Genomic DNA, 27,523 nt, shown 5'->3' with positions numbered 1-27,523 from the left:
CTCCACCTCCCAAACACAACACTCTACATAGAGCCATTCGTGAGGCGTGATGTGAATGGGGGCCTTTGTGTTTTTGCAGTCCTGCTCCTAACATAGGTCCTATTATTTGCAGATAATAAAAATAGCCCTACAAATCTCTTCACTCTCCTTCAAGCCCTTGAGATTCTGCCTTTCAAATTAATCTTACTACAACACGTCTGTGCTTCCCATAAGCCATAAAATTGAGGCCAACCCCCTTGACCTCAAACCACAAAGCCCTCTGCATTCAGGCATAACCCTATCATTCCTGGCATCACTCTGCAAACCCCCAACTAAAGCCACTGGGGATGTCCCATTCCCCAAGCATGTGGCTATGCCTTTCTCGCTTTGAGCAAGTGCTCTGTCCTGACGGACATAACCTCTTCTTTGCCCTCTTCCCTTCCACTTCCTTCAAGAATGACTTCAAATGCCATGGGTCCACCTTGTGATTGATCCCCAGAACCCTGGCATCAGACGCCATTCAGCCCAGCTCTGCCACATACTAGCTGGGTGACCTTGGACAAGCCACATAACCTCTCTGTTTCATTATCCTCAATTCGTAACATGAGGATAATATTAGTACCTTCCTCGAAGAATGTTGGGAGAATTAAATAAGTTAATATACGATACTTAAAACAGTATCTGACACATGGTAAATGCTCTCTACTTTAACTGTTATCAAAATTTCATCTTCTTCATCATCATCTATATCATTTCCTGCTCAAAATTTTTTTAGATCTTTGAGTACCTCAGTATATTTGGCGAAATGCATCTATTGTATTGTGTGGGGTTTTCTTTAAATATTTTATGTTTTTGTCCTATCTCTCATAGCAAATGTTGCACCTGCTTTTATATCACCTACAGAAATTCAAACCAAACAAGTCAGGCTAAGACAGAATCCACAAAAAGGACCATTTTCTTGGTTTTTCCCACTATGGGCAGCAGCACCTTGACTCAAATAATACTGTAAACTTTTTTGAGCACATGTTTTATGCCAGAAACTGTGCTAAGTATCCTACTTACACCTTCTCATTCAATGATCACAATAAACCTATGAGGTTTTATAATTATACCCATTTTATAGATAGGAAAAATGAGTCTGGGGCAGTAAGCTACACATAGACCAAAACAAGGTCATATACTCAGAAAATTAAGGCACTTGAGTTCACTTGCAGTTATAGGCATAAATAATACAATTGACTCTGACCTGCCATATTTGAGTTTTCACATGAACTCCAGAACCTCCTCACTAAGGAACCAGTAGGACCCCTTAGGCAGTACGGCCAAGAACTTCTGTTCTAGAATCTTCCTGTCCTTACGTTGTCCCTCCTTATACTCATTCCCTTGGCGATTTTAGGTAGGCTCATAGTTTTAAATATCATCTATATGCTGACATCTCCCCAATTTTTATCCAGGCCATGTCCCCCTAAACTCCAAACTTATATAGCAAACTGCCTTCTCCAGATCTCCACTCAGCATCTCAGACGTAACACGTGAAAAGCTAAACTTCTGAATTTGCACCCTCAGACTTACTCCAAACACACTCCTCCTCATTTCAGCTAAAGGAAACTTCATTCTCAGGATCCTGGTCCGAAAGCCCTTGGAGTCATACTCGGCTCTGCTTTTTCCCCCTCATCCATATTCAATGTTTCAGAGACACAGGTGGCTTCACCTCCAAGATCCATCTAGAATCTGAGCACTTCCCACCACCTCTGCAGTCATCATCATGTTCTGAGACACAGTCACCTTTTACTGGGATTGTTGTAATCCTGACTGGTCTCCCTGACTCCATCCTGGCCCCACCAGTGTCTCATCTCATCACAGGTTCCAGATAGATCCAGTTAAGTCACAGGTCAGATCATACTAGCCCTCTGCCCAGAAACCATCAAGGGCTCCTCATCTCCCTCAGAGTAAAAGCCAAATCCTCCTTACAATGGTCTATAAACCCTATACAATCAGCTCCTATTACCTCCTTGACCTTAAGTTCTACAAATTTCTCCCCACCCCTACTTGCTCAGCTCAATCATTCTAGCCTCCCTGTTGTCACATCAGACACAGTCATACCCCAGGGCCTTTGCACACACTATTCTCTGCGCCTGGAAAGCTCTTCCCCTGAATATCTCATGGCTTGTCATCTCATCTTTTCAAGCCTTTGCCCACATGTCATCTTAAAGAGCCCTGCCCTGTCCATGCTACTGAGAATGGCAGCTGCATCCATCCCCCTCACCTGTGCTGTTTTTCCCATTGAACTCATCACCTCCCATATATTAGCTTCTTTACACATAAGGCTTACTGTTTGCCTCCTCATTCTGTAACGTAAGTTTCACAAGGGCAGGGATTTTTATCTTTTCTATTCACTGATAAATCCTCAACACGAACAGTATTTCACATGAGGCAGGTGCTCAACGAATACTGAATGAATTAATCAGTAGAGCTGAGATTCAATCCCGGCTGAGTTCTTAACAACTGTCGATATGGTGCCTTCTACCCGAGGAAAGTCCCCCTGATGCAATCAGACTAAAAATGAATATCGCGTAGCTGATACCCTGCATAACGCCATCACCCAGCCAGTCTGTCATTGCTTAGATAACGTCACAGTTGAATGATTTCTTGCTCAGTACTGTCTGGTTCCTATTAGAAAAGTACTAGGTAGGGAATGTTAACAGGCAAACATTTGTTTGCTTCATGGTCCCACAAGCAGAGTCAGAGGCTGGGTTGGGGGATAATGTGGAGAGAAAGCAAGAGGCAAGCCAGGGACAAGTCACCAGGACAGGCCAGCTGGCCAGAGGCCCCAAGAAAGCCCCACTGGCTCCACCTCAGAATCGCTCATCGTTCAACGAGGGTCTGCAGTCCTCACACACAACTCAAGGTGGCGCCCTTGCTCTACTTCCCTGCTTCCCTGCTGCAGGCCACGCCTCACAGGCTTTTTTTGCTCAGACTGCAAGACAATCCAATGACTCAGCAATGCGAGGAGAGGAAGCCTAAAATTTGGACAAAGGATACTGGCCCCACGCCCCATGTACACAAGCTTGCCATCACCACCAGCACAGAAAATTACTTTTTGAATGTACCCTTTCCTGGGAACCCCATCTCTCTGGTGGGATTGAACGTGCTCTAAACAAATAAGCACCTGGGCAGATTAAAACCGCGAGTGCATAGGAAAAGCCCTAGGGTAAGAGAAAAGGAGGCTACCATATTGGTTGACGGCTGGCTGGCCATTTTGTCTTGTTTCTGTCTGCAGCAGGAGAGAGGCTCGTTGTTCTGGGCTTTCTTTCAAGCCTCCAAGGTTGTCTTTGGGAGATGTTAAGCCACTATAGCCCTGGGGCGCAGCCTGCCTGCCTGCCTGCACGTTTGTGCACACAGGGCGTGACTCACCCCGAGCCCGGGATGGCAGCCGCCCGCAGTGCGGGTGGAACAGGCCGTGTGTGCCTGCTGGGCAAAGCCCTCCGTTAATCCCTCTGGTGGTCACCACCACACCCTGTCATTAAGCCATGTACTTGACCGCAGAGCTCAAATCAGCTTAACGGTCTGGGCTTGTTTAATCCTTGTCGTCTTTGGTTAAGTCTGTGATGCCTTTACTTTTCAAATTTCTGCTTTGTCTATGGGAAACAGAACCAGACGGGTCGAGTGACCCTGCACAGGTCACCCAGTGCAGAATCAGAATTAGAATCACAGATACCTGACTTTTCACCAGTGGTGCTGACTTGTCTAAATCCCTGCCACGAAAGCCCTCCTTCTCCCCACCCTGCTTCCCGCCCTCACCCCCTCAATAATCCTTTCCTTGTAGATATGCCATTTGCCTGGTTCTTTTTTAAAGTCTACACACTCACACAAGTACGCAAATCCATGTCTGTTGCTGTGTTTTGAAGCAATGTGCCAACCATGTTTTGTTTCCGGTGTAACCCAGAAGTTCGTAGAAGCATCACCTACCTTTTACGTTGGAACTTGACTTCTGAAGTGTACCCACAGCCTCCCTCTTAGAGATACACAATCCAGGCTGGCAGATGAGAAGCCCCCAGAAATCCTGTAGAAAATAAATGGTTTAGCTCATTTAACCTCATATTTTTCAAACTTAAACACGGATGACCTTTTCCCGCAGTGCCTCTCTGTTAACATCATTGCCATAATAGTTCTTGAGATGCCCTTTGGGAAAGGGTGAATGAAACCACGATCCCTTCGTAGCCTAGGGTTGGGCGGGTGGGCATCGCTCCATGTCCACCACGCTATGCTGAGGAACCCCAGATCTCAGAATTAGTCTTCTTAAAGTTTGTTAGATTTTTGTGGTCTCCTACGACATCCTGTTCGTTGACAAAAGCCGAGTCCCATGGAAGTTTTCCAAGCCTGAGATTGTGCAGCAGAGAGTAGATGAAATGCCACTCTCTCCTGCTTCTGATGGGCTCCGTCCCAGCCCTTCCAAAGCACACGGCATCTCCACCCAAGGCCGCCCTGAGCCCCCTCCAGTGGTTCCACCATTGGCATCAGTGGGAACCTCCATTCCCAGCCCTTCGGGAGTGCCCTCCGGCCACCTTCAGTCCCTCGGAAGACAACTTGATTACCAGAATATTCCTAAAAAAACCCGCTCAGTCCTTCATGTCTCTCCAAACCAAAGCCGTAACCCTGAGGCAGTAATTCTTTCTCCTGCAAAGATTAAAAAGCCCCGACTTTCTCCTAGGAATATATTTTTCATCCCTTTCATTTGTCCAGAAGAGCAGGCGGCTTTGCACCATAGCTAAAGTTCCTACACCACCCCAGTAGTCTTTCATAGTCATCGGAGCTAAGAAACAGCGCATATTTAGTTTGAAGTCTTTTGTGGGGACAAAGACCTTACAGCAGTGACCCAGCGTGGCAGCAATTTTTACTGTTGACTGTAACTGCATGCGTTAGTTTCCAAATTCTGCAGAAGTTTCCTGGGTCATCTCAGAAAAATATACTGACTTAGAAGGAATAAAACTCCGGGCTAGGGTGATGGCCCCATGCTGGGCGATTCTCTCTGGCTGCTTCGTGGGCTTCGGGACCAACAACAAGACTTGTCTTCACTTTGTGGCTCTGTGCTTATAGCATCACCCAAAATCATACCAGACACCATGCCAGGTGCTTGTGACCAATGAAGCTTAATCATTTATGACAGATAGATGGAAAGGACGGTGCTTCTAACTTCAACATCTTGCCAGGAAGGAAGGAAGGGTGGGTGGATGGGAGGGAGGGAGGGAGGAAGGAAAAAAGGGTTGGTTTTTAATTGGACTGAATTCGATTCCAATCTTGAAAGAGGTTAGTGATTTTTGTTTGTTTGCAAGATGTCAGGTGGCAATAGCTCCTAATCTGTAAGTTTAGCTTTTAGAAACTGTCACACAGAACGTACCAGCTCAGTCAGTTTAACGGCCAAACATTTATCGCTTATCAACTGTGGGCCAAAATCCAGGTGCAGGGATACTAAATTCTAACAAGACGTGGACACTTTCCTTTGGGGAACTTAGAATCAAAGAAACGCATCAAAGACGCAGATCCTGCACTTGAAGAAATATGCTTTGTCCAGTGTTTCTGAGTCCAGTTAAAAGTCAGTGACTTTTTGCTTGGTGGTTAAGGGTACAGCTTCTAGGATCCGAAGGTCTTGTCCTAGACCCAGTTCTACTGTCTACTCACTGTGTAAACATGAGCACATTATTTACTGTCCTTCAGTTTTAATGTCCTCAGCCACAAAATGGAAGGGGTCATAGAGCCTGTCTCTAACTTGTCATTGGATTAAACAAGATTAATGCATCCAAAATACTTGGTGCAATGCCTCACAGCGAGGAAGCTCTCAACAAAAAGTCGCATTTACTCTTCATCGTCTTCTCCTGCCATCCCAGGATGTAAAAAAGCACAGCCGCTTTCTGAGCCATCTCCAACCTCCATTCAGGGAATCGCCATCTGTGAAGTTCAAGGGCAGATCCTCAGCTATTCCAGGGACGCAGTCGGTGGACTTTGCCTTCACCGGCTCTGGCTGTCCATCCAATGTGCCTGGTGATCTTCCCACAGTGAAGAGGAAGATATCCGCTTTGGGCTGCTTCCCCTTAGCAGGGAAAACCCTGCAACGCCTCCCTTTCGGGCGTGGTGCCTTAGCGCATCACCTGGAGGCCACGCCTATTTATACCAACAGCAGCAAACCTGGGATAGGCCTAGTGCCAGGATTCCCAGGTTCATTGCTCGTCACCCTGATTCACCCTCATCACACCAGTACAGTTAGACAGTTTATTAGAACACGGCCCCAGCGCAGAGGAGATCCTGGTTCAGTTCCTTAACCATATCCTGTACTCAAATGCCCTTAAGAAGAGGTAAAAACATGTGAAAAAAAAATGAAATCAAGCCAATAGGATGTCTTAAAGACAGTGAAGCGAGGGTACAGGGTCCAAGAGTCACAACTAATTGGTAAAGTTTTTTTTTTTTTAAAGAAACCAACATGGTTCATCATTGATCAAGTTTTGCTGTGCTCTAGGCACTAGACTAAGTGCCTTACACAGGTTTTCTCACCAAATCCTCTCGAAAACTCTTTGACGGGGTGCAATTATTATCCCCACTGAGAAGTGAGATAACATCGAGGCTCGGTGGAGTTTAGCAACTTTTACAAGGGCAGCTAGTAAGTTTCTGGACCTTCTTCATTTCTTAAAAAAAAAAACACAAACAACAACAACAGAAAAAAAAAAAAGAACCCCAAAACCCTGTATCTAGGTAAAGTCAACTTTTAACAACCTTGAAGAGGAAATTAAAAAAAGCCAAAACTATAACTCAACATTTCTCGGATGGCCGTTGCAGTAGGAGGGTGTCACAGGCTGGGTGAATGAGTATGACCTCCGTGTCTTCGCATGTTTCTGGTTAAACCATCTTTCTTTGCAACCGACTGTTTCTGAAGCATGGGTTGACGTCATCACCCCATTCTGAAAGTCAACATATGGTCTAAGTGGATTTACAGTCGTTCCTCATCTCACCTCCCCAGCTGGGACAATCTTCTGCTAGAACAGAGGAACAGGAGGTCTACACAGAAGCAGAATAGAAAAACTCAGCAACCTTCCGTTCCCCCTAAATGGACGGAAGCCACCCTGGCAGCATGACCTCATTTTCTTATTTGAGGTGTGGGCACAGTGACTTGCCAGCAATCAGAACCCTGAAAGTCCTGCTGATTCCAGAACAGAGTCACGTTATCATCACTTGTCACATTTGCATACGCTCCCCCTCACCACGTCACCTGCTCACGACCACTGGGCTTCAGAGTTAGGGCTCCTTGAGTTTATGTACCGCACGGACAAACGAAAATGATGGAGAGCAAACCGACGTCAGAGGAAAAGAATCTGCCTTCCCTTTCCTCGGAAAATAGAAATACACCGTTGAAAGAGATTTCTCAGTTAATGAACTTGGCAATGAGAAACAAACAAACAAACAACTCTAAATGCTGCTTAGAAACGCAGCCTTTACGCTCACCGGCTGGTGAGCCCACGGAGGCTCAGCTTTGACAGCAAGGAGCCTGGGTTTTGGTTCTAGACGTGCCACCAACGGAGAGGATAGCATTAGAGAAGTTACCAGCAGTCCTAGCCTTCTACATCACAGGGCGGTAGGGTAGAAGCTGCGTGGAGCATGCAGCATGAATGTGGCATTATCATCACTGTCAATGATGGTTTGAATTATCCCGATTTCCCTTGATATCAGGTGTACTCTTAGCTTTCTCCCGACTGATTGCCTTCCTTAGTATTTCTCTAAATAGAAACACCCAAACAAGAACTATCTCATCTTTCCAACTGTCCCCTGCCTGGTCTCCCTAAACCCTCCCTTTGTCAATTTGGGCCCATTCTCTGACCAATGACTAGAATGGGTTTTCTAACGCCTAAGTCAAATCACATTTCTCTCCTGCGTGAATCCAACAGTTGACTCCCCTTCCCTCTTAGTGTAAGATCCAAGGTCATTCTCTTGACCTATGAGGGTCCCCTGGACCTCCCCCAGCTCCGACCCCTCCTCCTCCAGCTCTCTCCCCCTCGTTTACCGCCCTCCAGTTCTGTTGATCTTCAGCTGGACAGACCAGCACGCTTGCTCCACTCCTAAATCTCTGTGTGGGTGGCTACTTCTCATCAGTTATCACCTACCTAAAACATCCCCCACGTCTCTGTCCTGCTGCCCTGACTCATTCTCAATGCTCTCATCACTCTCTGACAGTATAGGACTTCTTCATTCGTTTACTTTTTTGTTGTCTCCCCCAAGTGTCTGCAGTCATGGCTCCCTGTAGGCACGCCACAAATAGAAATGGATGGAGAGAGATGGATGATTCCAAAGCCCAGCTGTATGCACGTGTGCATTCATTTATTTACTGTTCCGGAAAATTCACACCTCCCCTCTACAATGTTAATAAAAAGTGATGCCACCGGTTTCTCAGCACAGGAACTTGTAACAGAGTTTCCCGACTCTGTCCATCTGCAGAGCAAATAAGTATCTCTTCCCTTGTGGAACTAAGTACCCAAAACAATTAGAACTAGGGACTATCTGTAACAGAGTCAAGTAAAGCCAGAAGTAAAAAGATGTCACCTCCGGATGGAACACACTAGAACCGGAGCTGGTGGGAACCAGGGAAGCCGCTGTTAACTTCTCTGTTGGAAAAAAGATTTCATCTTCCACCATGGTCCAAACTGAATCCTCTGCTTAACTCTAGCCCAGCTTCTCCTTCTGTCTTCCCAGCTTAGCGCACATCCCCCTCAAACACCCACTCAGCCGTGCTTACCACCTGCGTGTCAGCCTAAGATGCCTTCCTCCACTTAATGAAATCTCCACGGTAAGTCAGTTTAATTCGCCTTCTCGTCTTACTGTCTCAGTTCACAGCCCCCATCTTCTGATCCACTCTCCACATTGCTTCTCGAGGGATCTTTCTAAATAGCAAATCTGATTATATCATTTCCATGCTTAAAACCTCTTTAACAGATAAAATCCAAATTCTATAATAGGGGTTTTTTTTAAGAGCCTTCTGCATATCTTTCTGGCTTTAATATCCACTCCACTCCGTCACCCTCACCACCCCGAACCAGACACACCTATGCAATATTTCCCCTCCCTCTTTCTCATGCCATCTACCAAGCATTCTTATTCCCTGGCCTTACCTAAATTACCTGAGTTCTCTAAGCACATCTGGGTCTTTCTAATCATTTCTTTGCACAGTCTGTCCCCTCCACTTATCTGACAGGACGTGGTTCAAACATTTCTATGTTTGGAGAAATTGTGAAGTTTTCTTTTACGCATAGGCAGGCACCATAGTTTCTGTCTGCATTTCTTTCAAAAACTTTATCTTATGACATTTTAACTAGTTTGCGTGTCTCTCTTCCTAGCTACACTGAGTGTTCTTTGAGGGTAGGGCTCATGTTTCATTTATTTTCATATTCCCCAGATCCTAGACTCAATAAATATTTATTAAATAATATAGACAAAGATAAGATTTAAAAAATCCTTTCTTTGAAATTTACAAATGTTAGCCACTAAAAATAAAAATGGATTTTTAAAAAGTTTCTTTTGTATAGCATAGGGAACTATGTTCAATATCTTGTAATAACCTTTAATGGAAAAAGTATGAAAACGAATATATGTATGTACATGCATGACTGGGACACTGTGCTGTACACCAGACATTGACACAATGCAATTGACTGCACTTCAGTTTAAAAAACAAATAAATAAGAATAAAAAATAAAAAATCCTTTCTTGATTCGTGCCCCCTGCAACTGCCAGCGACAAGCACCTGTCTTCCTTCACGCACAGATAACATCAGCATATGGCTGTTTCCCCAAACCATTATCCCTGACCCACACGTACATCTTGGCCATCTAATTAAAAGGATTGCCATGGAAATGAATCACAGTCAACCCCCTACTATATCTTTAATGTTCAGGTCCTTGTGGATATATAAGCCTCTGAGAAGTGAATTAGGATCTTCATATAAAAAAATAAAAACAGAATAAAATGGAAAGTGAAAAAGGGGGGGAAAATCTGAAGTGCAGGAGCTGCCACCCAGGGACCCAGATGAGCAGGGCAACCAGCATAACAGTGACTGACAAGGATGGGATGCTTTAATGTTGACGCGGGCTAGAAGCCCATGGGAATGATGGCTTTTCTTCTTTCTTAGGTGGTGAAGGTTTAGGACATTCTCTCCACACATACCTGCAGACCATCACGCTGAGGAAGTCTTATATCTCACTGGGTCACCCTCTGCTCCCCACCCCCGTTTTGGTCCCCTTTACAACGTGGGTCTGCTCAAGTTCATCAAAGAGCCAACCTGCGCCCAGACCCCACTGTGTGAGTCCTGTGCAACCACAGTTACCACCAGGTTAGACACTCCGATTGAAACCTCTTAGGGTTTGGGGGCCACGTGGATGGACCACGCAGAGGACATGCAATGGTAGATTTGGTCTCCAGCTGGACTCCTCGGTGACACTGACCATCACTGCCTTAAGCAGTGGGACTAAGGAAGCGTGAGGTAAAGCAGAAGGGAACACAATCCTTGTCTGAGTCCAGAAATGCCCAGACGCCAGCATCTGCAGAGATACCTGTTCTGCAAAACACTTAAATCCCTTGTGATTATCTCCTCAGTTTAAGCCTCCATCTCACGTGCTCAAACAATAGTCCTGGGAAGCCTACGTCTCTCAAACACTTCTTCAGCTGTGATTCCCAAACAGGAAACATTATCCAGCGGCAGAAGGGAGTGCTATGAAGGAAGAAAAGGGAATTCAAGTACGGCCAATGTCTCCAAGAGTCTATTCTAAGAAAGAAGGGAAAAAGAAGCTCTTAAGTACACAGTTAACGTTTTAGAGCACAATTACTGCTTGCATGTTGAAAAGGCAATCTCTAGCACCAGGAAATAAATCACTGAGCCTGGGGGCCGGGTGGGATATCCATCTTCGCCTTTCCCCCCTCCTCCCTTCTCCCCACACTTCTAGGAGAGACTGATCTTGCTGTCCTTCTCAGCCTGGGAAGCCTGCGAGGCGTTAAGCCATAAGGCATCTATTATGGTGAATTAACTTCTCTCCTTTGCATCGACAAGGGTCCTAACTGTGCACTACCCTTGGGAAGGCTGAGAAAAGAATCACTCACATCATTTACTGTTAGGGATCCATGCTCTCATGGAACCAAGGTTGGAGAAAGTCTGCACGTAGGAGAAACAGATTTTGTTTTTTAACAGACGTAGCTTGCTTTCAGCCGCCCAGGTTTTGGAAATTTGCTATGGCAGACCCAGAAAACTAATACAACCATGTTTTTGTCATTTTCTGTGTAAAGCTATTAAAATCTTGGTCAGATATATTCCTAGAATTTTTTAAAATGTTTTTGATGCTAGCATAGAAGATACCACTTTTTAAGTTTCATTTTCTAACTATCTGTTGGTACTACATGGAGATGCAGTTGGTTTTGCAAACTAAACTTATATCCAACAACCTTGCTAAATTGACTTATTAATTAAAACTGTTTACTTACAGATTCTTTTGAATTTTCTATATACCCATATATATGTATATAAGTAGGTTTATATATATTTATCTTCTATGAATAATCATGGGTTTATTTATTATTTATTCTTTTCCGGTTTTCATGGGTTTTATTCATGGCTTCATTGCACTGACCTCCAACAGTATTGAATGGAGGTGGTAACAGCAAGCATCGGGCTCAATCCTGATCTCGGGGAAAACTTTCAACAATTTACCATTAAGTAGGATGCTGGCTGTAAGTTCTTTGTAGATAATCTTTATCACACTAAAGAAGTTTCTTTGTTTCCTAGTTTGTAAAGAGTTCTTATCATGAATTAGGTATTGAATTTTATGAGATGTTTATTCTGCATCAATTCAGATGGCCGTATATGGGTTTTTTTTTTAATTTTTTATTCTGTGAACATGGTTAACAATTATTTAATTACCAAATGTCAAAACACGTTTGTATTCCTGGATGTAAATGTGCATGATATGTAATCCTTACGCATCACTGGATTTGAATTGCTAATATTTTGTTTAAATTGTTTACATCTGTTTGCAAAAGAGACTGGCCTATAATTTTCCTTTCTTATGATGTCATAGTCAAGTTTTAGTATCATAGTTTCATAAAATGAAAGCTGATAAATCATCTCAGTTTTTTTTTTTAAATCTAATGTGTTTCCTCTTATATTTTTTCTGGAAGAGATTGTGTAGAATGGGTGTTAATTCTTCTTTAGAACTTTAGTACTAATCCCCAGAAAAATCATCTAGAACTGAAGATTTCTTTTTATGGAATTTTCAAGTTACAAATTTTAATTTATTTAAGCCTTATAAGGCTATTCAAATTATCTACTTAATATTTTGTGATGGCTTGTGCCTTTTGAGGAATTGGTCCATTCCACCAAAGCTGTCAAATTTACGTTTGTAGGGTGGTTTATAATATTCTCTCTCTCTCTTTCTCTTTTTTTTTTTTTAATGTCTTCAGAGTCTGCAGTTTTATCTCCTGTTTAATTTTGGGTGTTAGTAACTGTTGGGGTCTAATCCCCTCTTTTTTTCTCTATAAATCTTGATAGAGATTTGTCAATTTTATTGATCTTTCCAAGGAAACATATTTTTGTTTCATTTATGAATTTTTAACCCATTTTTCGATGAAGTTTTTTTTAACTACCCTGCCAGTCTCTTTACGGAAGGTCTGCTGTTGATAAATTCTCTTACTTTTCCATCATCTGAACATGTCTTGCCTTTCCTTTCTGAAGGATATTTTCCCTGGATGCGCAACAGTGGGTTTACAGCTCTCTTCTTTCAGCACATGAAAAATTATGCCCTTTCCTTATGGCTTCCATGGTTTCCTATAAGAAATTATAGTAAAGGTGTTTTATCTTACTGTTTTCAAGATTTTTATTTCTTTGTCTCTAGTTTCCGGAGTTTGTGACGGGTCTTGGCGTGGTTTTCTTTGGTATGGATTTCTTTGGGGGGTGAGCTGGATGTGGTCCCCAGGTCATAGCTTGGCAATTCCCATCTAAATGACTGATGGTGGTCAATGAAAATTCAGGCCCGGTATTGCCAGATTTTTCTGATTTTACAAGAGAAATTGGAAATATGGAGTATTTTTAAATTTGAAATTGCCTGACCTTTCAAGTCTCTCAATAAGTTCTAATTTGTTTTCACCAAAGTGCTAGATAACAAAAGAAAAAGAATCTTCCCAGCCTCGTGGACCACAGGGCATCTTTGTTAGATCTTTAAACTGGGAAAGTATCCTCCTTCCTTTCATTTAATCCTCTCTGCCTTGGCTTTAACTTTGACACTAAGAAGAAGGTTCATACTTTTAACTTATATTTGCCTGCCATGCCTTCCCCCACACTTACGTTCCACCTCTGTGAATCACTTTGTTTTAAATGTGTCTCTTTTCTCAGCTTATAGTTGGGTTTTGCTTTGTAATTCAGTCATAGTTTAGAAATGATGCTCTTGAGCCCTCTTACAGTTATTGACAGGCGAGACATGATTAATCTTAATTTGCCTCCTCTGTGATGAATGTCTGGGCTTTTACACGTGGCTTCTGAAGGCAAAGAACCACCTACAGAAGAAACACATTGCAGCAAAGACTTAGAAAAGCGTGTAGTCACGATGGTTACGTTGATAGGCTTTAATATGTTTAATATTCCTTGAAATGTATAACTTTTGATGCCCTCAACATTTCAAAGATCATTCCCACTTATTTACAGTTACATAGATTCCCTTGAAAGAAAACCTTTGAAGAGAAAAAAAAATATGCCTCCCCTCTTCTCTTTGCAACGCTCAAAGGAGTAAAAAAGGCCAGTGAGGCTGGTGGGGGTTTATGCTTCCAGCACACCAACTGGCCCCCCCACATTCCACAGCTGCAGCTGTCAAACAGCTGGCCTTCATTTCAAGAAGTGGAGAGCTTAGGCGTGTGACACTGGGGACTCAGTCGGCTGCCCAAAGCAGTTGGAAAAACCCGCTCTGGTTTTGCAGTCTTGCAGCTCAAGCTGCCAAAAATCGGAAAGGAACCATGAGAAAATGATCTCCTTATCACAGGCTTTCTGCTTGTCGGTCTTCAACAGGGAAGATTAATAAGGGAGAGAGGCGTCATGCCTCGGTCCTAGCCCCTCTCCCATATCATGGGCCCTGAATCCCCGTCCTTCCTCCCTGCACTTTCCAAGTCCCACGTTTAGCCTGAGAGGGGCAGGAAGAAGCGGGGGAGGCTGCTGCCAGGAAATACTGAGAAGGAGCAGAACGGCAGAGCATCTCTTTGGCAGGCGGTGGATGGGATAATGGACTCCCCAGCTGAACTTCCAGGCACCTGGGATGGAAACATCACCTCTCCTTCCACTGAAATGAAGGGCTCAGAAGGATCAGGTCACCCTGACTCCAGCCAACCTGAGCTGGCAAGGACCCGAGGCTGCGTTTCTTCAGCCTTGAAGGCCAGCTGTGTTCAGACAGCACCGCCCAGTGAGGCAGCGAGCCCAGTTACTCGATCCTCCAGTAGGTCCCGTATCAGGTTCCATTAGAATCTTCACAGACAGGAAGCCTGTGATTCAAGTTTTAGTTTTTCCACAGCCCTTTCCTGGACCTTAGAAGTATATTTTGATGAGCAGAGTGGGAGATCTGAAGTCAAACAGACTTGGATTTGAATATTGTCTCTGCCACTGAGCAGCTATGTGACCTTGAATGGTGCTCTTAAGAATAAAATAAGATATGTGTAGATTATCTACTACATCACTGTATTAGTCAGGGCTCTCCAGACACACAGAGAGAGAGATTGATTTTAAGCAATTGGAAGCATTTGCAGAAGCTTGGCATGTCCAAAATCTAATGGGGAAGGACAGCAGCCTAGAGACTCAGGAAAGAGTTTCAGTTCAAGTTCAAAGGCAGTCTGCTGGCACAAATCCTTCTTGCTCCAGGGATGTCAGCCTTTTGTGCTGGCCAAGCCTTCAACTGATTAGATGAGGCCCACCCACAACCTGCTTTATTCAAAGTCCACCAATTTACATGTAAATCTCACCCCAAAACAGCCTCACAGAGACATCCAGAATAATATTTGATCAAATATCTTGGCACCATAGCCCAGCCAAGTTGATCCATAAAATTAACCATCACAACCACCAACACACACTAGAGAGATCCAATAAACATAGTTTCCTCCCCTTCATTTCCCTGATTTCTAAACCATTGACTCCTATTTTTCCCAACTGTCTTACCCCTTTTCTCTGCCCTGGGCCCTTTGGTCACTGAAAGGCTCGGCACTGCTGAAGGACGATCCTCTCCCAGGATGCTTGCTCATGGAAACTTCCTCGTGCATTTCTAATTACTGTCTGCTGCCCTCTCAGAAACCCGCTGTCCTTTCTTCACCACACTCTTCTCCTCCTGGTTCTGCTGGCCCAGGCACCCAGCCAACACCGGCTCACACTCACGACCTCCTGCCTCAGGCTGCGTGCAGCCCCTCCCTTAGTGGCGTTTATACACTTCAAAGGGAATCAGGGTGAGTACAAATAAGATCATAAGCAAGAAACAGCAATGACTGAATCAAGCATCTTCTTGATAATCACCCATTTCAAATATCTGAGTTCCATTTTTCTTATATTTGGCTTCCTGGTCCTTGTTAGTGAGAAAACTGAACAAACAGCCTTTCCTCCTGGTTCCCTTCCCCCTGCTCCTCCCCCTCTTTTGGCCAAGTCAGTAGGGCTGATCTTGCAAAGCTTTTCAGGCCTTTTTTTAAAAGACAGCTGTGGAGTGAATAGAGATTTGCTTCATGTCCTCAGTGGCCCATGGACCAATTAGCAAAAAAAAAAAAAGGATTTGGGCAGAGTAAAAAAAATGTTTCTCAAAACTAGAAAACGTGCAAAGATTCGTATGTGCAGAGTCATAGATCTCTAAAGGTAAGTAGGATGGCCGTTTTATAATGTCTGGAACTAGAAAGGCATCCTTTATGGAAAGCCCAGTTGTACAGAGCCCCACACTGGGGACCGGAAGGGGACTCCAGAGAAGGCACAAGAAGCTTAGACACACACAATGGAGCTTGAGAAAATTTAGAAAGCGCCTTAAAATACAAGCAATGAATAAATGAGAGAATGCAGAGTGTCAAAGTCCACAAGGTTGGATAAACACCCGGAAAGGTGTCAGAGGCACCTCCCCCTCTTCTCCAGACACCTAATTTCTGCCCAGACCTAAATGGCCAGATCAAATTCCTCCTCAACTCAAAGATTTCCCAAGCACTCCAGCCCGCCTGTCATCGCTTCCTTCTCCAAACTCTTAGAGAAACGCCTTGTCATAAACTTCATCAGGCACTGGGGTGCGTGATCTAATAAATCAGTACCACTTTGTTTTGCTGTCAGTTCGCTTTTCCACACTTCTGACTGTTTTTCTCAGTGGGTGGGACATCCCTGAGGGTTGTGCATACGACTGACTTCTCTATATCCCTCAGAGCACACACTACAGGGACTGAAATCACTCAACAAAGATGAGTCGATTCATTAAGATGGGCGTGTTTCACCCACATCATCAGGGGACAACACACAGACCATCCACCTAGTTAGTGACAATAACCCTATCAGCAGCTGGCAGTTACTGGGTGCTCGCTCTGTGCTAAGGGGTATTTTAACCTGTGTAATACTTAGCGTTTATGTTTTTACCAATGTAATGCTTAGTAACAAACCCATGAAATAAGCACTTTTATTCTCCCCATTTTACAGATGAAGAAACCAAGGCACAGTGAACCCAGATTTATAGCCAATAAGTGAGTGACAGGGCCAGTTTGTGAACCCAAATTAACTGGCTCCAGAGCCAGGACCCTTAACCACTATGCTATATTTAGGGGGGAAAAAAGTATATAAGGCCCTAAAAAATGAACAGATATGTTTAATCCCATTCAGGAGTTCTTCAAGAACTATTCTATGCACCCAGTACATAGAAATACACTAATTTATGTGCCTATTTGGAGAATTCGGATGGCTTTCTACTACATACAGAATAAAGTCTAATGGAGGAGGGTATAGCTCAGTGGTAGAGCTCATGCTTAGCATGCATGAGGTCCTCAGTTCAATCCCCAGTACTGCCATTAAATATATATATACATAATTACCTCCCCCTGCAAAAAAAAAAAAAGTGTTCCAGAATAGTCTAAACACCTCCATCTTCCATTCATAAGCTTTCAGTATTTTTTCCAACTTAGTCTACAACCCTCCCACCGTCTTCCTTCCCACGCTGGACAGCTCACAGGACCCCAAACACTTCAAACACTTTCCTCCTTTTGCAGCTTTGCCCAAATCTTGTAGCCACCGGGTGACCTGTGCACCCCACAGTTATCTGTCCACATCAGCCTACCTTTCAAGCCCCAGCTTAGATCTGCCCTACCCAACAACTGTACCCATTCTTTCTTTCCTCATCAGAATTTATTTCCCTTGCCCCATCAAACATGGTGTCTGTGATCATGTCACCATCAATGACTTGCATTCAGATGAGTGTCTTTGCATTGGTGAGAAAGGCGCAGGGTCAGAGCTGGTCAGCTGGTGGGCATACGTACACGGTCACCATCTTACTTAGGTTTCAACTGAAAGGAAGCCCACGGCGGGGGGCAGTGTGAGGCCCGTGCATTAGAAAGGAAAAAAAAGTTGAAAACTACAAAGTTTCGCACTCATAAATAATGCTAGAAAGATTATGAAGGGTTATTATAAAAATAACTCTGAATCCACTCAAAGTTATTTTTAAAAAAAATAAGTCATCCTCATTCAGCACTTTATTATTAGTAACAAATTACCGATGACACATCTCACAACTAATGGTACCCACCGGAGAGTGTTAACAGCAAGGCTGGAAATGGCTGCTCTCAGGCGTCCTTGGATTTGAAAGGCTCTGGAAGGCGCAGACTGTGTCTGATTCACTTAGAGAGCCTAGCTCCGTGCTTCCATCATGAGAGGGACTTATGACCTGTGAATGGCACTGACCTGGACTGGCCCTGACCAGACGTGATGGAGGCAAGCGGAGTAGAAGACAGGGCATACAGAGAGCTTGGGAAGTTGGTCAATAAGCATTTCCCGCACCCCCTTGGGGCATGAAGTCCTGTAAGTAGACACTCAGGATAATGAATACTGCGGAAGCAGCCCATCCCCACCCTTTAAAGAGGGTGTATGAGTGGCAAGACCAACAAATATGTAATCAGCATAAACACGCAGAGGAAAATACAGTCATTCCAACGGTATGTTGAGGCGGGGGAGAATGAATGGGTTAGGTGGGAGAAATGAACCGCAAGATCACTGGTGAGAGGAGAGACAGGCCCTTGTGTCTCTGATTCACAGAGCCATCAGTACCCAGAGGAGCAACCCCCAGAGAGCAGGCTGGGACCAGCCTCCGAGGGCACACTCCCCACGGGGTCAGGGCTGGGGTCTGCAGGGTCCTGCTCCAGGCTTCCTAGAGTTCATTGCGGAGTGTAGGGGCGGTCAGTACCCACCCGGCCCACTCTGCAGGGGTGATCTATTCTCCCTGGGCACCCAGATAAGTGTCTTCCCTTCGGGTTCTTTCCAGAGCATTCATGGGGTTGCCTACTATTCTAGGGTGGGAGGGCAGCTCCACACGGAATATATCTTAGCTGTGGACGACTTTTCACCACTCGATCTCCTTGCTTCCACCAGTTTTGATGGAGAAATCACTGGAGACCCAGCTGGCCTGGTGCTACTGCAGAAAGTCTGTGCATGTCCCTCTCAGAGAGCTACTGAATGACAGGAAGGTGAAGAGGTGCCACACTGGCTTCCCTCCCAGTTGGTGATTAGGTGGAAAAGGAACCTTTCTGCTAATAAGCTGTCTTCCTTATAATCATTTATATTCACTATCTTTACATAAATCTCAGGAAATGTCATTTTATAATGAAAGATTCTTACTAACTTCCTCCTGCTATGTCATCCTAATGGCCTGGGTAAATCAGTGGCCTTCCCCTCCTATATTCGACCAGCCCAAGAATTCTCACAATACAACTTGGCAATGTTTCAGCATGGCCCAAAAAACTGGAAAATCTGTCCTTAAAGAATTCAGTCATTCCACTGAGCAGCTTTGCAAACAGTTGCCTATCTGCCTAGGGAAAAAATGACAAGCTAAAGTAGAAAAGTCCAACATGAGTATTAGTCCTCAAGGATCTAGAATTGCTGTTTTTACAATAATTCCATAAACTAATTTTTTCAGCATTTATTTGGAAGTTTGTATTTTCAGTATTGTGCTATATCTGTTTTTATGAACATCAGTCCTATAGACTGAATGTTTGTGCTCCCCACCCCCAACCAACTAGATTCACATTTTCTATCCTAAAGCCCACTGTGACAGTATTTGGTGGTGGGGCCTTCGGGAGGCGACTAGATCATGAGGGTGGAGCCCTCGTGAATGGGATGAGTGCCCTTATATAAAAGAGATTCCAGAGAGTTCTCTCACCCTTTCCATCACATGAGGACACAGCAAAAAGACAGCAGTCTATAAACCAGGAAACAGATCCTCACCAGGCACTAAATCTGTCCGTGCCTTGAACTTGGACATCCCAGCATCTGGAACTGTGAGAAATAGTTTGTTGTTTACAAGCCACTCAGTCTGTGGCATTCTGTGATAGAAGCCCAAATAGCCTCGGACAATCAACGTTTCCTACCAGACGTTCAGTACTTTTTGGTCAGAAACAATGGGTTAGAATGAAAGTATCCCCAGGGCTTAGGTCAGGACTTGGGCCCCACCACTAACCAGTTATGCAGCTGATATGAGTCTCAGCCTCTCCCTGGACTTCAGCTTCTCCCACGTCTAGAATGGGGATTCTAACTGTAGTTTCCCACACAGAATTGTTGAAGAGGTCAAATGGGACTGAAGTGTAAAGTAATGGCAGTAAATCTGCAGGAGGATTCGTGCTTCTAGAGCTCATGTGGGTAACCTGAGAGAGTCCAGGTTACCATCTATGCTCTGAGTGTGCTGATCAGTGTCCAGTTCTGAGAGCAATGCCTGGATCGCCGGTGTGCACGGTAGATTTTACACCATCTACACAGACTGAGGGGCACACGACCCCTGGATCACACAGGGCAAAGTAAAGGCGCAGTAACAGCCCACAAGGTATCTCTCAGGCCCCATTTCCACACCCATGGGATTCTGACCTCCTTCAAAGCCCTTCCAGAAAGGTCCGGGGGTCCACAGGGAGCATCTCCTGCTGCACCACCGGTTACCTCTTGGCCTCTGTGAAGGACTTGCTCCTCAGGTCTCCTGCAAACTGACCCACCCAGCAACCCTCCAGGCCTCCAAGACGCCCTTAAATACTAGGGTAAATACGGTATTATTTGCCAAATTAGGACCTGGCTGAATTATAGTAGTTCCCCCACGGGAGACAGCACTGGCACTTAGAGTCATGCTTTTAGAGTCAGTCTGGCCCAGAGTCAAACCCAGGCAGAGCCACTTACCAACTCTGCGATGCTGAGTAAGTCATTTGACCTTTTTGAGCCTCCTGTTCCTTGTAAATAATAGTAGCTATTCAGAAACCCAAAAGAGTTTTATTTTACCAAACACTTAAACATAATATGCTAAGTGCTTATCAGATATGAGCCTATTTAATTCTCTGAACAAGCCTGTCATGCAGGCACTATGATTACCCTCATTTTATAGATGAGGCCATCAAAGCATAGAGAGGTCAAGGAACTTGCTGAAGGTCACACAGCTAGTGTGATGACACTAGCAGAAGCAAGATTTGAACCCAGGCATTCTAGCTCCTCAATCCTCATTCTTAAGCACCATCCTGTCCAATCTTTAATAGCCAAACAACTATTTTTCATACTTTTGTTAAGTTAGAAATTGTCAAACACACAAAAATAATGAGAATCCCTTATACTCAGCACTCAGCCTAAACAATCATCGACATTTCACTGTTCTAAGCAAAATAGTTTTTAATTTTATTTTCCTTAAGTTGCAATAATAAGTATTTTTGTCACTCCTTTTGACCTTGCCAAAATCAAGGGTTAAATTTAGGTAATTTCCTCTGGTTTCCTTGCACAATCATAAAAATAAGACATGAGGTCCTTATGTTTGTACAGTACATTTACACTACTGCTTCTGTACATGGCTTTGTACAGTTTACTGAGTACTTATACTTGATTATTTCGTAGAATTTTTCAGCAATCTTTTAAGACAGGCAGTGAGATTGCTGTGATTCCCATTTTTAAAATGGTCAAATGAAGTCCAGAGAAGGTAAAGAATTTGCTCAGGATCACACAATTTGATTTTTAAACTTTTCAATGGATTTATTCTCCGGACAAAAATATCTAGGGGGAAAAAATAGTGGGCTCTGGAATTCAGTAGAATTCAACTGGTATAAAACATTATGTAAAATATCATACTATATGGAGATAATGTGTGTGATCAAATATATATGTATGTAGCCAATATATATGCATATGTGTGTGTGTGCACGCATCACCCAATACTGTGACTGCCCCAGAGCAGGTGCCCACTAGACCAAGTGTCCTTTCATCTGGATGGCATCATTCAGAAGAATAAGTCCCCTGATTACTCAACAGTCACCTGCATTACTTCCAAATCTCCCCAAACCTTTCAGCATTAAGATAGTCACCAAAGCCCCTGGATGCTTTTATTCTTCCCCCAAATTGTTTACTTCTCCGGTTTTCAGTTGCCCCATCACACTGAAGTTGTCCCAGTTTTATCTGTGACATTCTTCACCTCTTTGGAAGATCCAAGCCAAACCTCTGTTATTTTATTTGAACTCTGTTGCCATTTGGGGCCATGTTGGAGATTTTATGATAGGCTTTTGTAAAAAAAAAAAAAAAAAAGAATCATTTGTGTGTGCTTAAAAGGAATGGTCCACAAAAACTGCTCCCCACAAACCTCTTCTGAGTAAAATAAACACATTTGTGGCTCCATTACCTTCCTTCTGTGTTTATCAGCAGAGTTTATTAACAGCATCATAGATAATTCATTTTCGGTTCACATCTACCAGCCTTTAACAATGAAGGAACAATTTGTCTTCCGTGACTGGAAACATCATCTCAGCCATGTTTCCATCCTCATGTGTTTGCATTTAAACCCTTCTACCGTTTCACTAGAAACCATAAAGTGACTTTTAAAGAAGAAATTCAAGAAAAGTGGTTCTTTTCATTTGTCCTTTGACAAAATGAAACTTCCCGACTTTGGACTGGATGGAACAACGCCTGGAGCAGAGTTGGCATTTCAATATATTTTGTTGAATAATAAATGAGTGAATGACATCATCTAAGCACCTAGTGAAGTATATGAATTATTACATTTTCAAGGTGTTTGTTACGATTCTTTTCCACACATACATGAAGTAATTTCAATTAGAGCTAATAATTTTTTCAAGAAGAAATACTTTGGAAACCTACTTAAGTGAATAGAGAGTAATAACATTTAATAAATGTATTGATTGTCTTATACAACTAGATATTTTTTAAGTAGAAGAAAAGATTTACTATTTTAGTTTATCTCTCTCTCTCTCATTCTCTCTTTTCTCTCTCTTTTTAAAAACAGAGTGTGAAGGTGAATATCAGCCTTTCTCCATCTACGTAATTGTAACTTCTGAGTTGGTGATTAAATGAAGTTGTGTTGAGTCTAATCATAACAATGTTTAAATTGGAGTCCATTTCCATACTAAGATATTACCATATGATCCAGCAATCCCACTCCTGGGCATATGTCCAGAGGGAACCTTAATTCAAAAAGATGCATGCACCCCAATGTCCATAGCAACACTATACACAATAGCCAAGACATGGAAACAACCTAAATGTCCATCAACAGACGACTGGATAAAGAAGTTGTGGTATATTTATACAATGGAATACTACTCAGCCATAAAAAATAATAAAATCATGCCATTTGCAGCAACAAGGATGGACCTGGAGAATGTCATTCTAAGTGAAGTAAGCCAGAAAGAGAAAGAAAAATATCATATGATATCAGTTATATGTGGAATCTAAAAAAGACAAACAAACTTATTTACAAAACAGAAACAGACTCACAGACATAAAAAACAAACTTATGGTTACCAGTGGGGGAAGGGAGCAGGAAGGGATAAATTGAGAGTCAAAGATTTGCAGATACTAACTACAATATATAAAATAGATAAACAACAAATTTCTACTGTGTAGCACAGGGAACTATATTCAATATCTTGTGAAAAAGAATATGAAAACGAATATATGTATGTTCCTACATGACTGAAGTATTGTGCTATACACCAGAAATTGATGCAACATTGTAAACTGACTATACTTTAATAAAAATTTTTTTTAAAAAAGAACAAATGATCGTCAGCTTCTGCACATAGTACTAGCAGAGTGCACGGCCGGGCAGAGCAGATACATGAACCCACGTAGAGCCGGCTTTCAGCTGCTTCCCTAGTTGAGCAATTACTGCCCTTCTTCTCAAGGGCTTCTTTAATCCCTTTTAGTTTACAGGGTCCTGTGGAAGAGCAATTGTTCCTCCAGCATCCCAGCATTGACCTATCTACTCCTCCCCAACGAAGGTTGCAGTCCAGCTAAGCTCCGATTCAGGGTCTCTCCAATGATGGAATATCTTCGGGAGGCAAAGGAGCACGGTAAGACTCAGTTCAGGATAACCACGGCCTCCAGACACGAGCACGCTGTAGCAGGAGTAGGGGTTGGGGGCTGGGGTGGCCACAAAGGGTGGCCTCTCTAGCTGGAATGGTGCATTTGGAATCAAGAAACCAAAACTCCAGGTCCGTTTACATCATGAACTGAAATCTTCTTCCTCTGTATTAAAAAAAAAAAATTCTTCAAACCTCACAATGTTAACGCCCTCAAGTATCATCCAATCTGACTCAGAGGGAATCAGCACTTCCTAGTGCAGTGGGCTTAGGTTTCTGGAAATCTCCTGTTGACATCTCCTGTTTAAATAGCCCGAGAGTTAAAGATAAAGTAAAATGATGTGAACCACGCCGTGTACTCATTAATGCCTGCTAATCTTTCAGTGTTCCCGTATTTGGCTCACAAATATATGCTTTATGAATCATTTCCAGGTCTGGTCCCCACGACACCCTGTACGTGGATACTTGACTTGTTCACATCCTGTTCTCTCCCTCCTGTGAGCTCCTTGAAGGCAGGAGCTGTCTTTCCTGTCTTTCTAATCTTTGTATCCCAGCGCCTAGCACAGTTCCTGGTCCTCAGTAAACACGTATTCAATGAAAGAACTGCTTCATTGCTTGGAGCCTCCATGCCCTGCATCAGAGGGATTTGTCCTGACTTTGCTTCTCTCTGGAAGACTGAAGGTTTCTTCCCTCTCTGGTGCTTTCTGCTTCTGTAATTATTTTGATGGATTAGGGCCAATGGCTATTGGTAACTGTGGGGCGTCAAAGCTGCACCATGCCTTGGCCCCTACAGTGAACACCATGAGGCTCTTCTCGCCCACTTTGCTACCGTAAAGGCAAAACAAAACGCGTCAAGTACAAACGATCAGGTACGTTTGAGAAGTGGCTGATGATAATGGGTTCTGAGGTTACACGGGCATTGCCTGCAGCCTGTTAAGCACGACCCCCAATGCCTGAGGGTCAGGACCTGAAGGCTGGGGCGCCGTCAGAAACTCAGGCAGCTTCTCTCTGCACCCCTCTCTCTGGGACCAGGCACCATCTTGCTCCGCTGGCTTCAGTCTCAGTACCTTTGATCCCTACTCCCTCAGCCATTTGCTAGGAACCCATGATTAAAGTCTCAAGCCCTAATCCGCATGACCTTTAAGTTCCCTGCCCCATGACTCACTGCTTAGCTTTCATGTCTCAAGTCCCAATTTCTAAATCACTCTGAGATCACCTCAGCCTGATTTCACAATCTGCCAACCATCTGAGCCCGTCAAAATGACCAAATCCAACTGTAGCCTTCTCCAATATGTACACCGTCTCTGTAACTCACTAATCAAATTTAAATTCTGCAAACATCTAAGTAGGTCTGTTCAAGGTGTTTGTAAACTGTGGTTTATTACACAGAGGTAATATATGTTCATTTTAGAAAAACTAGGAAGATATAAATAACCCATAATCCAGGAAGTTCCAAGTGTCTCCTTTGTAAGCATAAATAGAGATACCATTTTTACAAGATAAGATTATACTGCATTTACTGTTCTGTGATCTTTTTTCACTCAGTCACCCATGGTGAGCATCTTTCAACTTTTCATCCTTTCAAACTAAAGAAAAGGAGATTCTGATCTTGAAGCATTAGCTACTATTTGTTGAACATCTAACTTGTATTTCTCCATGTCCTTTATCTGAATCAGCTTCTTCATCCTTCACAAAAACTCCATGAGGCAGGAACTATTATGATTTGGAGATGAAGAAACCATGGCACAGAAAGGCTATGAGTCACTCAGATGGAAAGTGTCGGTGCCACACTCTTAACCACCACTAGAGTGACTCGGTACTCACACTTCCCCACGTGCTAGTCTCCCCTCTCGTTACATGGAAGCAGGTGAGACAGAGAAAGAAAGACCAGGCAATAGTCAGGGAGAGAGAGTAAGAGAGAGAGATGGAGATTCACGGTGGAAAATAGAGGGGGTGTACGAGCAAAGAAGTAACATAGAAAAAAAAATTAACATGGTGGAGAAGTAAAATACTAGATTGAATTCCATGAAACTGAGATTTTTGTGAGTCAAAAGAAGTTGAACACTGACAGCTTCGTAGGGCTCAATATATTAAATTTCATCACCAAAGATTTTCCTCACCACTCAGCAGCATACAATAAGGAACGATATATTGAGTACCCACTAGACCATAAAGGACATCTCAATAAACATCAAAGCATTGATAAAACATATGTACCATATTCTCTGACCACAATTCAATAAAGTGAGAACTCAATTTCAAAACAGAAATAAAAGTCAAAAATACTCTCGTACGTTTGGGAACTAAAAATGGTTCTAAATTATGCATGGGTCAAAGAGGAAATCATGATAGAAATTAGAAATAGTGCCAAGCTGGCTTGTCATGAACTGATTTTTCCCATTTAACCAGTCAGTGTGATTTAACATCTGATAATGCTGGTAAAGCTAATGCAGTGAGCCTCAGAAACCAAATAAAGAAAAGAAAAGAAAAGAAAAGAAAGAAAGAAAGAAAGAAAGAAAGAAAGAAAGAAAGAAAGAAAGAAAGAAAGAAAGAAAGAAAGAAAGAAAGAAAGAAAAAAGAAAGAAAGAAAGAAAGAAAGAAAGAAAGAAAGAAAGAAAGAAAGAAAGAAAAAGAAAAGAAAGAAAGAAAGAAGGAAAGAGAAAGAGAGAGAGAAAGAGAGAGAGAAAGAGAGAGAGAGAAAGGAAGAGAGAGAGAAAGGAAGAAAGAAGAAAGGAAGAAAGAAGAAAGGAAGAAAGAAAGAAAGGAAGAAAGGAAGAAAGAAAGTCTTTTTTTATGTGAGAAAAATTATGATGTCTTTTTTTTTAAGGGGGGAGGTAATTAGGTACATATGTATGTATGTATGTATGTATTTAATGGAAGTACTAGGGATTGAACATTGAACCCAGGACCCCGTGCATGCTAAGCATGCACTCTACCAATTGAGCTAGACCCTCCCCCTAAAGTATTAACTAAATGGCTTATTTATTACCCATTGGTCCATTGATTTTGTGTCTGGATTTTATGCAGTATTTTCTCCATTTTTAACCCCAGGGTTCATCTCAGAAGAGCCCCTTTCATCACAGCTGAAAAGCCAGCCCCCAGGAGCATGACTGCCAGTGCTGAGTACTTCCTGTGTGGCCCCAAAGCCGCCATCATCCAAGGCTCTTCTGAAAGAGCCTGCAAACAGCAGGCAGCTGAGGGCACACCCACAGGAACATCTGGAGAGACAACCAGATGGCATCTCAAAATACCAGCTGCTTTCATGTACCACAGTGGGTTTCCCCATCCGTCATATCACATCTGGATTAACCCTAATAGGCAGTCCTACTGACACAGGCATCTCTCCTCCTCATGGGTGTGGGCAGACCTGATCGTGTCTCTTTACAGTTCCAAGTACGCAGAAGAACACTGAACAAGTGATCGCTTAGAACAATAGCCTGTGCTTCCCAATCAGAGCAACACACACAAGAACAGGGGGTGTATTTTGCTTCACTGCTCATTCCCCAGTCCAAGGAAAACACTGCCGCCAAAGGTCATGTGCACTGGAGCACAAAGGAGGAAAAACCATGCCGAAGTAAGCAAAGCTAAAATCACTTCTTTAAAACTCCAGTTCAAAATATCACCTCACACCGGTCAGAATGGCCCTCATTAAAAAGTCCACAAATGACAAATGCTGGAGAGGCTGTGGAGAAAAGCCTTACACTGCTGGTGAGAATGCAGTTTGGTGCAGCCACTATGGAAAACAGTACGGAGATTCCTTTAAAAACTAAAAATAGATTTACCATATGATCCAGCAATCCCACTCCTGGGCATATATCTGGAGGGAACTCTAATTCGAAAAGATCCATGCACCCCAATGTTCGCAGCAGCACTATTTACAGTAGCCAAGACATGGAAGCAACCTAAATGTCCATCGACAAATGACTGGATAAAGAAGTTGTGGTAT

The 27,523-nt window shown here is 43.3% G+C and overlaps 1 long non-coding RNA gene across 1 annotated transcript in view; it reads right to left on the bottom strand.

The window, feature by feature from the left end:
* The window catches only part of LOC140686186 (uncharacterized), a 113,622-nt gene that overhangs the window by 2,913 nt on the left and 83,186 nt on the right, over window positions 1–27,523 (bottom strand). Inside the window, exon 2 of the long non-coding RNA XR_012059799.1 lies at window positions 3,949–4,042. This is a non-coding gene — a long non-coding RNA (uncharacterized lncRNA). The remainder of the gene's footprint in view (window positions 1–3,948; window positions 4,043–27,523) is intronic.

The sequence above is a fragment of the Vicugna pacos genome, chromosome 16, assembly GCF_048564905.1.
Source record: "Vicugna pacos chromosome 16, VicPac4, whole genome shotgun sequence".
Lineage (NCBI taxonomy): Eukaryota > Metazoa > Chordata > Mammalia > Artiodactyla > Camelidae > Vicugna > Vicugna pacos.
This window is presented reverse-complemented; position numbering and strand designations above follow the sequence as displayed.